Source organism: Cimex lectularius, unplaced genomic scaffold (assembly GCF_000648675.2).
Source record: "Cimex lectularius strain Harlan isolate CLEC.00 unplaced genomic scaffold, Clec_2.1 scaffold39, whole genome shotgun sequence".
NCBI classification, from domain to species: domain Eukaryota; kingdom Metazoa; phylum Arthropoda; class Insecta; order Hemiptera; family Cimicidae; genus Cimex; species Cimex lectularius.
The window spans coordinates 1,007,799-1,025,058 of NW_019392653.1; the positions used below are offsets into that span (position 1 = coordinate 1,007,799).

General features: G+C 37.1%; 2 non-coding genes across 2 annotated transcripts; both read right to left on the reverse strand.

Annotated features, from left to right (window-relative positions):
• Positions 1-7,161: 7,161 nt before the first annotated feature.
• Trnag-gcc lies at positions 7,162-7,232 on the reverse strand. The gene has a single exon. It is a non-coding gene; the product is annotated as a tRNA-Gly (tRNA).
• Positions 7,233-16,120: 8,888 nt separating this feature from the next.
• Trnag-gcc lies at positions 16,121-16,191 on the reverse strand. The gene has a single exon. It is a non-coding gene; the product is annotated as a tRNA-Gly (tRNA).
• Between the last annotated feature and the right edge of the window lie 1,069 nt (positions 16,192-17,260).

The following is a 17,260-nucleotide window of genomic DNA, read 5'->3' on the forward strand; positions in this document are numbered from 1 at the left end:
CCTTGGCTTTTTCGTGACATCGCGTTTCATGAAGGCAAGCCGTGTCATAACAGTTCGTGCCCGGAGCGATCAAAACATATTAACTTTGCCGCTTTTACACCTTGTGTCACTCCAAAAATAAATAACGGACCGAAAATCGGCCATTGTTTATTCAATAGGTTTTGAAACTGTGACAATCGGATAGGTGATCATCAGAAATGGCTGCAGACTATGAAATCTTGGTCTTTCAACAGCCCTAACGACCTGAAACAACAGGCCCAGACCAACCAATAGAAAGCTTACTTTGTATTGCGTTGTTTTACATGAAATGTCTGATTTTATATTTTCAGAAATTCAGAGAGGCTATAGCGGTTTTCTGTTGTATACTTCCCATTGTTTACATATTATAATTAAGCAGTAATTAATCCTCCACTTTTGTTTATAATGATGAGCTCCCCAATCCATTACACACTTTTAGTGTACATCCAAATATAAACATTGTAGTATTGCTTCACGAGTTTAAACTGGGTCATTCGGCAGCCGAGGCTGCAAGAAACAACGGTAAGGCGTTTGGGGAAGGGAGTGTAGATGACCATTCGCTTGGTTTGCTAAGTTTTCGGAAAGGAATAGCGAACTGGAAGACCTCCTTAAGACTTTAATTAACAAAGATGTCCTTAAGTTTCAGGTGGATGAAAAACCACTATCAAACAATCAGAGGACAAGCAGCACAACTAAATGCAAGTGATCTAGGAAAAGTCAAAAAGCTTGATCTACGGGTCCCCTCATAAGCACACTGAGCGACAGCAGCTAACTGAGCCTTTCCTTGAAAGAACAATCACTTGCGATTTCCTGATGAATCCATATGACAGTGCCGCGTTGGGTAGTGGTTAAACATCGACGAAATACCAGGACATATGCTCCATGGCTGGAATTATTCACTACCCCCTTTTGTCTAGAGGTAGAGCATTACCTCTACATCGTACTGCAAGGAAATTGACGAAATGTATAAAATTTTCACTAAAAAACAACCTGCGTTGGTAAATCAGAAAGGTCCCATACTCCTCCACGACAACACCAAACATCATGTTACAAAACTTTTTTTTAAATTATTGGACGATAAGAACTGAGTACATACCCATCTAGTTACTTCACTTTAATACATAATTCAGATTAAGGAGTAATTAGTTCACTAACTAACCTCCACAGTCCAAGAGAAACAAATCTCACTGCACTTTTGTTATAATGAACACAAGTGATACAAAAACACTTAAGTGGCAGAGTACCAAGTCTAAGGGCTTCTTCCTCTTCAGTCTTCTTACTTCTTCGTGTTATCCAACAACTGAAGAGCTTGCTCATTTGGATGAAGCCTTTGCTCATGAAGCAGTTTCCACCCGGAGGTCAAGTTCAGGGAATTCAACATACCATGGTACATTCATCCGTAACAATTAGTTCTTCACATCAGTTTTCTTGGTACAGCCCAAAAACTATAAGTCCATACAGGCTTTTGAATTTGCTGGTAAAGGAGCACCTTGCTGTGCATCCAATTCTGAATATAGACCAAGGAGCCAGTACATTTTCCGAAATTTGAAAAACAAAACATAGTGTAAACAAATTGAAAGAGCTTGGCTACGAAAGCAACCATCCACCTTATTCTCCAGACTTGTCTCCAACAGATTTTCTCCTGTTTAGCAATTCAGACGACTTCTTCAAAGGAACAAATTTTGAAAATGATGTTCAAATCCAAAAAGCGTTTTCAGTATTTGTTATGTTTTTGTTATTATTTGTTGTATCAAAGCTCAGAATTCTTCAGTTCCAACATAAAAAAGTTGGTCGCGCGTTCGAATAAAATGATTTTGTTTTTATATAGTAATTTTACTAAAAACCTTTACGTAAGGTATGGGTTGAGATAAAAAAGTCAGTGTTACGAGCGGGATTCGAACCCACGACCTTGGGTGCTATTCGGTGCTATTATGGAGTCGTGGGTTCGAATCCCACTCGTGACACTGACAATTAATTAAAAAATGTTATATGGTCAATTAGACGTCGAAATCTAATGAATTTACTAAAACACTTTACCTTCGAAAGGAAAAATTTCATGTGAAACAACCCAACAGAAAAGGTCATCTCATTTATTGGTGCGTCACCGACATCATAAATCCAACGTCAATAACTCAGAACAGTAGCAAAAAAAGCAAAAAACAAAAACAAAAAAAACAATAGTCTCAAAATTACAGTATCTCATAATCGATAACACTTCATAATGAAGATCAAAGTCAGTAGGTTGGTTTAAGATGTTATTTATCACAAGTTTTGCTATAACGTTTTAATGAAATATACAACACTTTCTTCGACAATTTTGGTCGTACCGAGCAGGTACTTTCGTTTTGTAAAACATCGTTTTCACAGTCTGTCAAATTGGAGGAATATCATCTGCAAATAATTTACTAAAGTATTGCCAACCTTTAAGCCAAACCCTAGACCTGATGGATTATAATCTTAAAACAACACAAAATTGAGCCCAGGAGAAGCGCACTTGTTGCCTCTTCGTGAACATTCTTGACAGAGTATTCTTTGCCCATATTCTTTAGTTAAGAAGGCAGTGGAGTGTTAAAAATGCCTGTAGTTTTCCTCATATCTAGCTTGAGACAGAGGTATTCATTCACCTTCATTTTTGAGAGATTTATAAATCTTGCCTCACATCTAGCATTTTTGTCCAGGGCTTGAGTTCTCCTTTCTCAGATCCTGATTAAGCGCACTCTTCAGTGCGCTAGTCTTGTCCCATGGATGAGAGTACTGCTCCGGTGCACCAAGGTGCTCAGGTCCATTAGGAGAGGGCCGTTTTTCGGGCTAGTTGATGAGCCTGTTCATTTCATTCTATACTTTCACGTCCGGGGTCGTTTCTTTAATTGAGTCACTATTGTTTAATTTTATTTAATTTCAAAATTTCCTTCAAGGTAATCTTGTTGTTCTAGGGCCATTGGGAATCGTGAGACTATTTTAAAGGTAATCGCATACGCAGTTATTGTACTTCATAGGTGTTTGCCTGTCCGAAAGTATGTAGTTGTATACTTTTTTCATGTTTTTCTTTATCACACCTTGTACCTAAATTTGGATGGCATGGAATTAGGTGGAAACTATTCCAAGGCGTTTGGCTAGTACGTAATTTGTCTAAAACTAATTAGTCTCTATACCTACTTTAATCCACCAGTAAATTATAAGGATCTATCGAGAAATTGAGGTTTCTTCCAAGGATTTCTGTTATGGATGGCCACTTGGAAGGGTTTGTCAAAGTCGTGTATTCTTTCCATTTTTTTCAAGATCTTTGTGATGGTATATCGTTAGGTGATTTTATTTCTTTATATTTCAGGAGTTTGTTTAGTCTCGAAAGCCTCCTTCTGTACAAATATATAAGTTGGGAGAACCAGTGCAGATTCCATAGCTGTTTTGGGACAAGCAATGTATTTTTTTACGAGGGTTGGCAACAGCAGAGGTTATATCAACCCTCGGGGTGCCGGTGTTTAAAAAAAAGCCCATTTGTAAGTATGTCGGGTTCGAACCCAGGACCTTGACCTTACAGTGATGAGCGCCGTGTCAACGTTTAAACCGTTGCGGTCACCGACGCCCCCTACAAGAAACGCATTGCCAGCACTATGTTAAGACACGCTAGTCTATGTGGACTGAACAGTTCGTTTTGCGTTTGTTTATGAAGTGTTTTTAGCCACCATACTAGAACTCCATATGTCATATATCTTTGTGGCAGTCTTTGTAAAGAAAATCTGATAGTGCGCCCATGGTTGAACATGTATTCTCATTATCTACGCAGATTGTTGTCAAGTTTGTTTATTAAGCCAATTTATTTTTTCTGAACAGTATGTTTTTTCGTAGTTGTATTCAGATTTTAGGGTACCTACGACAAGGCTTGATCGGTTTTGGGTTGGTTGTCAGGTTCGTTGGTCTTGGGTTCATATTTATCCATTAGAGTTCGTGGTCCGATTGACCAAATAACTTTTTTTAATTAATTAAACTTTATGTCAGGTATTGGTTGAGATAAAAAAGTCATTGTAACGAGCGGGATTCGAACCCGCGACCTTCGGCTCAATACGCCGCTGCTCTACCACTTGAGCAATCGCTTCGATCTACTCGGACACCAACTTCTTTTTTTCCTCTCCATTCCAACTTCCACCTCAACAATGTTGAAAAATGGCAAAAAGGAGGGAAAATTCGAAAGGTGGGTTGAGATGGGAAGTTAGTGTCCGAGTGGATCAAAGTCACGATAGTTCAAGTGGCAGATCAGCGGCGTATTTAGCCGACTATAGCCTATTTATTGTCCTTTTAATGTTTTTTGGCATGTCCATGTGGGGTCTATCATAATCTCAATTATTTGTTAGAATAAGTGGGTCTTCTGTCATGATAACTGTAGCCTTTTTTTATTTGATGAGTCATTCTGTGTTACTTTTACTTTCTTTGTTAGTTTTCCCTCTGTTGGTTTATACTACTTGTTTACCTACTGTAGTTGTTGAGTTAGTTTTTTTCTTCCTCTTATTTGGACTATTGTTATCGTTGAATGCATTGAAAAATGTAGGTTGGAACTGTTTATTATTTATTTTCATTTATATAAGAAAAAAGTTTTCTGTTTGGACTTTCAACTATGCTTTCTCTTTTTGACGAAAGCCTAGAACATAAACGGAACACTCCCTCGTCCTATTTAACGTGGCGTTCTCGTGTGGGTCGGATGGAGGAAGGGCCGGTTGAAAGCTCTTCGTACCTTTTAAGGTACTTGTTGCTTGAACTTCTAAAACATGTACAGGTCGAAAACCAACGGGTTAAATATTAACTGGACAATTGCCGTCCAGGTTTTTACCCCTTTGAGTCCACCGGAAGTGCCTTTTTACAGGTTTATTAAAGGAGACGTTTCTCCTAGATGGAAAAGGTTTTACAACGTAAAAAAGAACGTAAGATGCTTTCCGAGCGTTTTTCTTTGATCAAAAGGTTTGAAGGACGAGAGACAAACATCTAAGCCTGAAAAGACAAGAAGGTCCTTGTTATTTTGCATCCTTAGTTTTAAGGGGAAAAAGAAGGAAGCATCAAATCAAACTTGATATTTAAGAAAAGTATCCCAAAGTATTTTTGTACATAAAATTTACACACANGTACATCATAAATACCATAAATGGATATTCACTTCAGTGGTTTAAAATATGTAAACTTTTATATCATATTTATCAATAGTTAATTGAATATAATTGATTTTTTATTCTCTAGCCTTTTCGTTTTATTCTTGAAATATTTTCTTATATGTGGCCCAACTCTGGCCCAACTTTTGGAGAATATGCGAAAATTCTAATGCTCTTTAAAAACCTCCGAACGTTTTAGTCTCTTTATAAAATATTCTCTGTGTACTCCCCGAAGGGGGATGTTTTTCGATCTGAGGCTGGGGTGGAGAGAGGCAAAAAAGCACAAAAAACGTGAAAGACTCTTCCCTAAAGAAGGAATCATAGTCCCGAGGGAAAACTCCGCAGAGAATTTTCAACTGGATTTATTAATGGAACAAATTCTGCTTTCGATATTAAATGAAGTAAAGGGTCAACTTAGTTGGTAAAAACAAGTAGAACTTAAAAAATGCTTCAAGAAAAAAAATCTCGTCGAATTTCCCCATTTCTCTCGGGGTTAAAGCAAACAACATCCACCTTGAACAATGGCCAAAATAACGTCAATATAAATAAATCAGACTTGGAATATAAAGACTAAAAAGCATTGTATTCTAGGCATTCTCTTAGGGAAATTGCAGACAAGTCTTAAAAGGTTCCGTATACAAAAATAAAAAAAAAATTTCGTTTTCATATTGACAAAAATCAATTCTGAAGTCAAATAACGTTATGACATCTCTTTAGATGAAGTTATGATAAAAATTCCGATATTCTGAAATCAATTGACCTCGAAGGTGTTTTTTTTTAATGAGAGCACACATCATCAAATAGTTATAGGAAGAAACACCTGAAATCAATTGACTTCAGGCCATTATCTGTGGATTTTAAATTACAAAAACTAATCCTGCAATCAAATAATGAGAAAACATTTCTTTAGATAAAGTTTATAAGAGGAAATCATGAAATCAATTGATATCAAGTTCATTTTTTCTCAGTTGATGAAGTTATGATAAAAATTCTGATATTCTGAAATCAATTGACCTCGAAGGTGTTTGTTTTTTAATGAGAGCACATCTCATCAAAAAGTTTCAGGAAGAAAATCTGAAATCAATTGACCTCAGGGCATGTTCTCTAGATTTTAAATCGCTTCAATTGACATCAAATTCATTTTCTTTCGGTTAGTATTCAAAAAATTCAATCCTGATGTATACAGATAAGAAATCTCTTTAGATGAAGTTAAATTAACAAATTCTGAAATCAATTGACCGCGAAGATGTCTTCAATATTGAAATTAATGAAAATCACCATGAAATGAAATAATGAGAGGACAACATTACCAAAAAGGTACAGGAAGATATCCAGAAATCAAATGACCTCAGGGAATCTTTTTTCTGTTTTAATTTACAACAATTAATACTGCAGTCAAATAATGAGAGGACAGCCCTCTTGATAAAGTGACGAGAGGACATCACGAAACAATTTACATCATGTTCATTTTCTCTCTGTTACTATTCAAAGAAATCAATACTGATTATAGGACATAAAATTGCGGGAGGAAATTCGGAATTAAATTGACCTCAAGGGGCTCTTCCCGATTGAAATTCAAGAAAATCAGCCCTGCACACAAATAATGATAGGGCATTCCTTTTTCTAAAACTTTCAGGATGTAAATCCTGAAATCAATTACTTTCAGGGCATCTTTCGAATAGAATTCAAGAAATTAACCCTTGTATTAAATAATTATAGAAGATCTCTTTAATAAAGTTACATGAAATGATCACTAACAAAAATTGGCCATTTATAAAATCCAACGGACGTAAATTATCCCTGAAGCCAAGTAACGGTAAGGGATCCCTTTAGCTAAAATTTACGGGAAAAATCCTGAAATCAATTGACCTCGGGACATGTTTTCTCAATTTGATTTTACAAAAATTAATCCTGTATTCAAATACTGAGAGGACATCTCTTTAGATAAAGTTACGGGAAAATCATGAAATGATTTGAGAAAAAAATTGACAAAAATAATAATAAATATTGCATCGGCCGGGAATCGAACCCGGGCCGCCCGCGTGGCAGGCGAGCATTCTACCACTGAACCACCGATGCTCCTGGAGAATGTCGTCAACGTAAAGATCTACTGGGGAAACTTTCAAAACTCGAAACATTCTTTTACCAGTCGATCTTGGTTGGAAAACTGGAACGGAAAATAAATGCTAGGGCAAAAATTAGAGAACTGTACGCAACGGTGCGGGGGGCATAAAAAATGGGGATAGATAGGGGAGGGAGGGAGAGAGAGAGTGAGAGAGAGAGGGAGAGTCCATTAACTATACCAATTATTGAGATTAAAGAGGAATGGAATTACTGAAATTTTATGAAATTTTTTTTAACCATTCCAAACCCTCCAAAATACACCCTCTGAGGTCAAAGCTGTACTTTCAGCTGACCTGGTTTTTCAGATGATGAATCGATCTCTCAAGAAAATTGCCTCCCCTGCCGAGCCCGTTTGGGAAATAAATGCGTACATATTGCATGCGGCCTGGTCTGCGGATCTCCTTGATTTAAAACTAGCGTTCTAGCAAAGAGGGAAAAATCGAAAAACACCCCGAAACGCGATATATTCTGTGTGATGTTACTCAACAAACTGGGGGAAATTATTAAGGCAATTATTTTTAGTTGCTTAGTTAAATTATTAGATTTTCACCGAAAAACCGAATCGAAGTCGTCTACTCCGGGGGCAGAAGTTCTGTCAATGTTTCTAAACTTTTACACCACCGAGGTAGATATAATCAGATGAGATTACAAAAGCTTCAATCCTTTTTGTAATTAACACGAGTCCGAAACTTATCTAATTTAGTTTCCTCCTGATCTCGCTTTGTTTTTGCCGGGAAGGTGGTCACAACATGTTCTTTAGGATTGCTTACACGTTACACTCCAAGATTATCCAGTCAATCCCGTTTATTTTGTTTATCACTTTTTTTGTGTGCAGAAACGACGAATTTGTATTTAATAAACTCATCGGTCATGGGAGGTTAATACACAGACACTAGAGGAAGGTTACTCGATGTCCCACCTAATTAAAAGGTGCAATTGGCTCTATACAGAGAGCGTGTAGGAATGCCACCCGACATTAGAATCGTCTTTGTGCACCGAAGTGAGTACCTGCTCCGATTTCTGGAGTAAACAAGGTCGTTTTATTGTATACAGTACTGATATTATTGTGTAACTAAATGTTCTGAGGGTTTATTAGCTAATTAATTTATTTATTAGCGTGAATATGTAGTGTGATAGTACTACAAAGTACTTGCAATTAGGTTAGTTATAATGGGTAGTGATGATGGAGCTATATCATGTACTCCAATACCCGAAATGAATGGTATATAATTAACTTTTTAAATCTCACATATTTATTATAATCTGTAAGCTTATTTACAACACGTAATTATTTGAATTTACACATTACATTGTTTTCTCAACTAAAAGGGAGGACTAATCCTCGTTTAGTAGGTCGCGAGGTCATCTCTCTTCAGTCTTCTGGTGGGATTGTAGGGGTGGTTCCTATTGGATAAGGATTCGGCAACTTGATTGAGGTGAGAAAAGAGCTTATTGTGGAAAGTTGAAAATGTTTTGGGAAATATTTTTTGCTTTGTGTATGGTGTCATTGGAGAGGTAACGTCGGTTATAATTCAGAGGACTTTGCATTGGTATGACTGTATTCTTTGGATGTTCAAAGGTGCAGCTCAGCAGCCTCAATCCTAGTACGTCCAGATTTGTTCTTGTAGAGTGTCAGTTTGTTTTCTGTTGAAACGTTAGGATTTGCATGACACAGTAGAGTAGTCAGAAACGTTGGTCAGTTGTTTAAGCCGTATGGTTTGTTTCTAGGTTAGTCTTGGGTCTAGGTGGAACCCAATGTAGCGGAAGCAGTCTGTTTTTGGGATGGGAGTATAATTGAGGAATATTGCACGAGGTTTTCCTCCGAAAGATGAATGATATTGGTGTGCTTTTGCTTTCATTAAGCTTTGTACGCCAGTGTTTTGTCCATTCGGCTAATTTCACGACCCGTGCCCGGAGCTTCTCCAAAGCAGTTGTGAGATCGAGACGAGAAGATAGCACAATTGTGTCGTCGGCCAAAGATGGAAGGATGGTGAGTTGCGCTGTAGAGGAGATAAAGAATCGGTCCAAATACACTACCCTGAGGTAATCCCTATCCCAGAGGAGATTAGTCGGAGTAGTCTGTTCGTTGGTGGATTAAAGAATCGTTCGGTTAGGTGGAAACAAAGGGTAATTAGTGCAGGAAGCCTTTATATCACCCACGCTTGTGACACTTCAAGAAAAGCCCCTTCACGGTAGTCTTTGCGCTTGGGGATGAGGACATGTCCACAACGCGAAACAACTTGGGTAGGTTGGAGAAGTTTCGGGATTAACCTTTTCAGGCAGATCTTCTCGAATCCTTTTGAGATGAATGAAAGTAGACTGCTTGGAAGATGCATTATGGGATGTTTACCGAGTTTTAGAAACATGCGTATTTCCAGAGTAGGGGTACCTGCAGTCAGTAAGTAAATATGTATTTAAGAGAGAATGAGAGCGTGAATGGATTTAGTGATTACCTTGGGTGCCGAAATGACCTAGCTTTTGGTACATTCTACAGCTGGCGGACCTATCTCTAACCCCGGACTGTGGACAGGGTGGACGATTCTCGAGGTATTAATTACAAAAGCTGGAATTCACGATGGACTGCGAGAAGTGACAGGCTAATACATATACATTGTGCATATACATGTATGGAATTGCGCGTATATAAATCAAAATAAACTCGTACAAAAAACCATGTATTTTCTTCGTTGACATGTGTAGTCTGTTTAAAGGAGAAAAACGTTGGAAGAAAATAAAATAAAACACAAAACCGCTCACCTCATAAATTATCTTATCTGCAGTCCTATAAACTCTACCTCGGTCGAATAGTCCCAGTTTTTAACATGTCAGTCGTCCGGAGAATTTTCAGGATTCTCTCGGTCAAATTTAAAAAAACAAAAACCAGCAAAATATGAACGACGAAACGAGATGTGGATCCTAATCGGGTAAAGGAGATTTTTCATGCCTGTCAGCTCTAACGTTTAAACGGCCATTTCAGTTGAACCGGCCTTGCAGAAAACTCGACTCACACGCACAGAGACACTCATCGCTCATTTTCTTCTCCCTCTTCCTAATTGGTGCTGACTAATGTACAGTTTTTTGCGCTCGTTTACCCACTCTAATGATAATGTTAATTTAACATGACGCCAATTGCAGAATTCTTGCCCAGAGTAGAGATACAATTCTTATGACATCTTGATGGGTGGTTCGCGAATTCAGTTTCTTTAATACACATTTGATCTCTCCCTTTCTCAAACTTTTTCTCTCACTCTATCAACAAACTACTTTATTTATTATATTTATACAATATAATGCTACTATATTTAGTAAATTATCTACCTACCTATCTACCAAAAAACGTGAAAATATTTTAGTGTTTGTTTACTAGACTCAATTTTACTCCCTTCCTCTATGTCTTATACTTTATTGTTAAGTCCAAGAGACCTAACTTTAAGTGGTTAAATAAAACGTTTAGTCAATCAATCAATCTGTCACTCTCTCTTCCTCTCTCTCACTCTTTCTTTTTCTAACTCTCTTACTGTGTCTGTCTGTCTCTCTCACTCTTTCTGTCCGTCTGTCTGTATCTCTCTCTATCTCTGTCTTTCTCTGTCTCTCTCTTTCTCTCTCTCACTTTCTATCTCCCCCTCTCTCTCATCCTCCTTCCCTCTCTCTTTCTCTGACTCTCACTTTCTATCTCCCCCTCTCTTTCTCTCATCCTCCTTCTCTCTCTCTTTCTCTGTCTCTCACTTTCTATCTCCCCCTCTCTTTCTCTCATCCTCCTTCCCTCTCTCTTTCTCTGTCTCTCACTTTCTATCTCCCCCTCACTCTCTCACCCTCCTTGTCTCTTTCTCTCTCTCTCTCTCTCTCTCTCTCTCTCTCACTTTCTCTCTCCCCTCTCCTAAGGATTTCAGTGTTCGTTTTTCTGACACAATTTCTCTCTCTTATTTACTTTATCAGCTCCTCTCTTTCTCTCTCTCGGCCTTTTTCTTTCTACCTTGAAACGTCTAAACGTCTCAGGGTTCGTTTATCTGGCACAATTTCTCTCTCTCCTCCTCTCCCTCTCTCTCACTATCTGTTTTTCTAACTCTCTCACTCTGTCTGTCTGTCTCTCTCTCTTCTCCTCCACTCTCTTCTCCACTACATCGCTTGCTCTCTCACACTCTCTCTCTCCCTCCCTCTCTCTCTCTCTCTCTCTCTCTCTCTCTCTCTCTCTCTCTCACTCACTCACTCACTCATTCACTCTCTTTGCATCTCTCTTGTTTTTATTTTCTCTATCTTTATTTCTCACTCATTCACTCTCTTTTATCTTTCTCTTTCTCCTTCACCCTCTCTCTAACCCACGTATTTACTCCGTTTTATCTCCTAATCTCTTTAATCCTCCCTCCATTCCTCCCTCCCTCTCACACTCCCTCTTCTTTATCTATCTGTCATTTTCTATCTATCCCTCTCTCTCTCTCTCTCTCTCTCTCTCTCTCTCTCTCTCTCTCGTACTCACTACCTATCTTCCTATCTTAAAACGTCTAAATGTTTCAGTGTTCGTTTATCTGACACAATTTCTCTCTCTTCATCACTTTCACAACACCTCTCTCTTTCTGTTTGTCCTTACCAATCCTTCAACCACGGTTTTTCCTTTCCTTCATCAATTTCGTCATCTTTGAAAAAAGGAATTAAAAAAGCAATTGCATCACAAAAAAGGATATTAAATAGTAGGTTTGCTGAAGTTTGCTGGTCTCTAGGCTGGGAAATAATAGCTTAGAATTACCATAATTTGTTCAACTTTGAAATGTTTTTTTCAAAGTTCTCGCTACAAAACGCTTTTCACAAACGTTTACAATTTAGTTTGATCACATCTCATTGGAAATTTAACGTAGTTTTCATTGATATCAACAGATTTGTAGAATACCTTGTAGTTTTGGAATTATCATTGTTTATTTGAAGCAAGGTCGTGAAATCTTAAAAAATCAGAAAAAGTGGAATAACTCCGAAACTATTCTGATTCGAACGATAGTCAATTAGGTTTTTTTGGTTATATTTTGAATGTAGAATCTACAGGGAAAGTTTGTAAGAAGAGTAGCCGAAAAGCCTGTATACATTTGATCGTTTTAAGTGGGTGTATGTAACTTCAAATTGTAAAAAATTTGTTTCTCGTTGAGTTTAAGAAAGGTCAAATTGACCTAACTCTGCGTGACTTTTAAAAATAAATCGTTTATCAAATCAAATCTCTTTCGTTCTTTCTTACTACCCTATCTATCTACGTAAAATGTATAAAGTAGTCTGTGCCTCTTTGCCTTTTTCTTATTCCCCGTCAAAACCAATTATTTATATGGAAAGTTTGTAATAAAGTGATTATTGTATAAATCCTCAGATTGCGTAAAATGGAACGGACGTTAAATTGGTAAATGGATAAATATAGTTTTGTGTGATTGAAACCACTCGAGCGAACGAGACAATCCGTCGTTGTCTCCCCAGTGCCGGCCGAAATAATCAGTCAAATCTGAGTTAAACGAAGCATCCTGCCGTCCTGTTCCTGGGTTCGATTTTACACCATTCACGGCGGATTTGGTGCGCGTCGGTGCGTAGGCGTCCCTCATTAATGAGCCCATGCGGGCATCCACGGCAGACAATTGACTTAAGCCCCTAGCAGCCAATTTGTGAGTTCTTCCTCCAAAGGCCGGGTGTCAATTAAAACCTTGTTCAATGAGCTGTTTTCTCATTAAAATATAACTTCCTAATCGATTTTAATTGTTATTCTACAACAATGCTATCGGAAGGTATTATCAGGATGATGCCATTTTAGGGTGTTTGTGGCTAGAAGGGACTATAGAATAGAACCTCATGCCGGTTCTTTTTTTGATACCGAGACTTTCTTGAAGGTCACCCTGAAACTGGTGAACGTTGTTAAGGGGATGAGGATCGGGGATGAAATTGGCGTACAGGTGGTCTAATGGAAACTTTATTGATCCGGACAACTGGGTTAGGAGGGCAGCGTGTGCGCAATGCTTCATGCACCAAGGAGCCACATACATTTAAATAAAATCGTTCCCGATAATTGGTACAGATCTCGGATGAAGAAAGGCTCACGGGCAAATAAACAAATACGTGGGGGTCTAAAAATACGGCAAAAACGCTGGATTGCGTGTATTTCTGGACGGTCGCCAGTCCGTGACGACCGTTATTTAAAACCACCTTTCACTAAACTAATTTTACCTATATTTTTTATTTTAATAAATAACGTACTAAAGATTGTTGGCAAATTTTAAAAAGTCAATTCATTCAATGGCCCAGAATCAAACCCGACGTCAATAGATCTATAGACAGTTTATCTAATTCACACGACTGCATGGACAAAATGATATGCAAATCAATGGATCTAAGAACAATATTTCTTCAGATCAATTTACCCTGAAATTAACTAACGATAGAACATCCCTTTAGATTATGTTATAGAAGAAAATCCTGAAATCAATTGACCTCAGAACATCTTCTCCGTCAAAAATCAACCCAGCAAGTAAGGAACAGTAGGATATTTCATTATCCAAAAGTTAAGATTAAAAAAATCCACAAAATTAAGGGAAAATTCCTAGAATCAATTGACCTCAGAATATGTTCTCAGTCAAAAATCAACCCAGCAAGTAAGGAACAGTAGGACATTTCATTATCCAAAAGTTAAGATAAAAAAAATCTCCAAAGAATTAAGGGAAAATTCCTGGAATCAATTGACCTCAGAACATGTTCTCAACCCTTTTTAAAAAGATAGTTCCTACTCAGAGTAAGTAGTTCTTACAGTAGGACATTTCATTATCCAAAAGTTATGGGGAGAAAAAAAAATCATGGTATCAATTGACTTTTTCAAGTTAATTATCAAAAATCAACCCAGCAGCCAAATAACAGTAGGACATTTCATTTTCCGTTAAGCGAAAACATCCTGAAATCAATTGACCTCAGAGCATCTTCTCAAATTAATTGTCAAAAATCAATCCAGTAGTAAAATAACGTTAGGAGATTACATTATACAAAAGTTAAGCGAAAAAATCCTGAAATCAATTGACCTCAGGGCATCTTCTGGAATTAATTATCAAAAATCAATCCAGCACTCAAATAACAGTATGACATTTCATAATCCAAAAGTTAAGGGAAAAAATCCTGAAATTAATGACCTCAGGGCATCTTCTCCAGTAAACGTTCAAAAATCAGCCCAGAAGTTAATGTCAGTACATCTCGTTATCTAACAGTACGCAAAAAAGAAAATGCTGAAACAAAATAACCTAATGGCTCCTTCACTCCATATTTTCTAGGTTTGAATACAAGAAAATCAACCCAGAAACCAAACAACGATTCGACATTGGTATATCTAAAAGTTCAGGGAAAAACCTGAAATCAATTGACCTCAGGGCATCTAACTGGCAAAAATTAACCGAAAAGTCCATGGCTAGACATATCTTTGTCTAAAACTCATGGAAAGAAAATCCTGAAATCAATTGACCTAAATATCTTTAATTCAATTCACAAAATCCAACCAACAAATCAAATCGTAGGACATCTTTTTTAACAAGGGATACAGGTAGACAATCCTGAAATTAATTGACTTCAAGTTATTTTTTCTCGGTTTGAGTTCAGGAACACAATCCAGAAGTTAAATAACGGTAGGACATCTCTTTAATAAAAAGTTACGGGAATAAAATCTTGAAATCAATTGACCTAATAGTGCCCTCTCGCTTTGAATGTAGTAAAATCAATCCCGAAATAAAATAACGATAGGACTCTAGTAAAAGATACAGAAAAGAAACATTCTGGGATCAATTGACCTCAAGACATCTTCTCGATTTTAACTGACAACAATCAACTGAGAACTGGAAAGAAACGGAAAGACATCTCTTTATCTAAAATGTACGGAAAGAAAATCCTGTAATCAATTGACCTAATGGTACCTTTTTTAAATTTATGAAAATTCATCACCGAGGTCAATTGATCTCACGACAGTGATATAAATTTTCATGAAATAATTACAGAAATCCATTAATATTAAGCTGAAAATTTCATTTTTTCATTCTTCTTCAAAAATCAGATTATTGTGTGTCATGTCAAGTTAATGCGACCAATAAATTAATTGATTTGAAGGCATCTTCCCTCGAATTGAATTTACAAAATACAAAGTGGTCCAATAACGTCCCATTTCTTTGAGATTGATTTGATAAAGTTACGAGAGAAAATGCTGAAATGAATTTATTGAGTCAAATAATGAAAACATTTTTTAAGATAAAGTTGTGGGAGGGTATCATAAAATAAATTGACCTCAAGGGGTTATTCAATCGAGTCGAATTAACAAAATTCAACCAAGTCCAACAACGAAAGGACATTTTTTTAGATGTTACAGAAGGAAATCCTAAAATCAATTGACCTAATGGCATCTATGGTTGATTTGATGAAAGTTAATCCTGAAGTAGAATAACTGCAGGACACCTCTATAAATAAAATTACCTAAATCATCACTGAACTAAAATTGACCATATTTAGATAAAACAAAGTTCTTCAGAAGGCAACTGATCCTAGTACTTTGAAAATAAGGTTACGTGGATCAATCCTGAGTCGACCATGGGACATAATATTTCCGAATAAAAGTGCTAATGTTAAAAATCTGTTGTTTTTTAAGACAACTTGATGTAAATTTTGAAATCGAATACTGAACTTATTTTGAGACTTACAAGAAGCAAGCCTGATATAAAATTTGTTTCGGACGTTTGATACATTGTTTCCAAAATCAACTCTTAAAGTGAAGTTGTTATTTCCTTTCTCTTTAAAAAAATTTGTTGTAAGAGAAACAAATAAAATTTTGCAATGTTTGACCGAGGAAAAAATATAAATATTGCATCGGCCGGGAATCGAACCCGGGCCGCCCGCGTGGCAGGCGAGCATTCTACCACTGAACCACCGATGCTACTTGAAGGACGGCCAGTACGTAGAGAGCTTCTATAGAAACTTTCGAGACGCAAAAGATGTTTTTATCCACGGGCGGACTTTCACAAACGTTTAAAAACCAACTATGAACCTCCTAACTTAAGAAATTATTTAAAAAATATCAAAATTATAGTATTTTTAGAATTTTGATAGGCTTTTCTTAATCAATTTTTGCATTTTTAGAATGCCGATTTTCTTTTTTAATTACAGAATTTAAAAAGAGAAGAGCAAGTTGGATTTGGGGTGTTGTTAATTGCTGGTAAATGTGACCCGATCGACCCCCATCGGCCGACGATGCTGAAACCGTCTGGGATATAAGCCGGGATTAGTTCGCCGCCGACCGAGCATTATCGGCCAACAATTGGCTTTCCAAATGTCGCAATAAACCACCGTCTTATAAGCCCAGGTTTACGGATTAAACGGCAGAAAATTGAGGTACAAAATCGTTTCGACGTAAACGCAAAAAAAAATAAACGTTCGGATTTTGAGCTTTGAACTTGGTCCAGACGGCCGGGCTTTTCCCCTCTCGGCTCTCAGCTTTATACTCAACAGATCGATACAGCTCTTAAAGAGCTTTCCGTAATTGGAAAGATATTTTTTAAATGCAAAATTATTCAATTTGGCTAATTCAATTTTCAATATCATTCGTATTCGAATAATTTTAAATTGAACTTGAATAAAAGCCGACAACGCCTAGCCACACCCTGCTTATATGGACGATAGACGGTGATTGCTATAAACCGACTGGAATCTTATCTCCTGTTGAATTAACGAAAATCATCTTTGCAGTCAAAGGAGGAATAGTGCATCTGTTTGCGTAAACGTGCGGGAGGAAATACTGAAATCAATTGACCTCAGGACATTTCTCTAGAATTTAGTAAAACAACTTTGGAGTCATACAACAGTAGGTCATCTGTCTACGAAAACGTGCGGGAGGAAATACTGAAATCAATTGACCTCAAGAGCATCTCGATTGAAATTCTAGAATATCAACCCTGAAGTCAAATATTGCTAGAACATCTCATTATATAAAAGTTCTAAAGAGATAA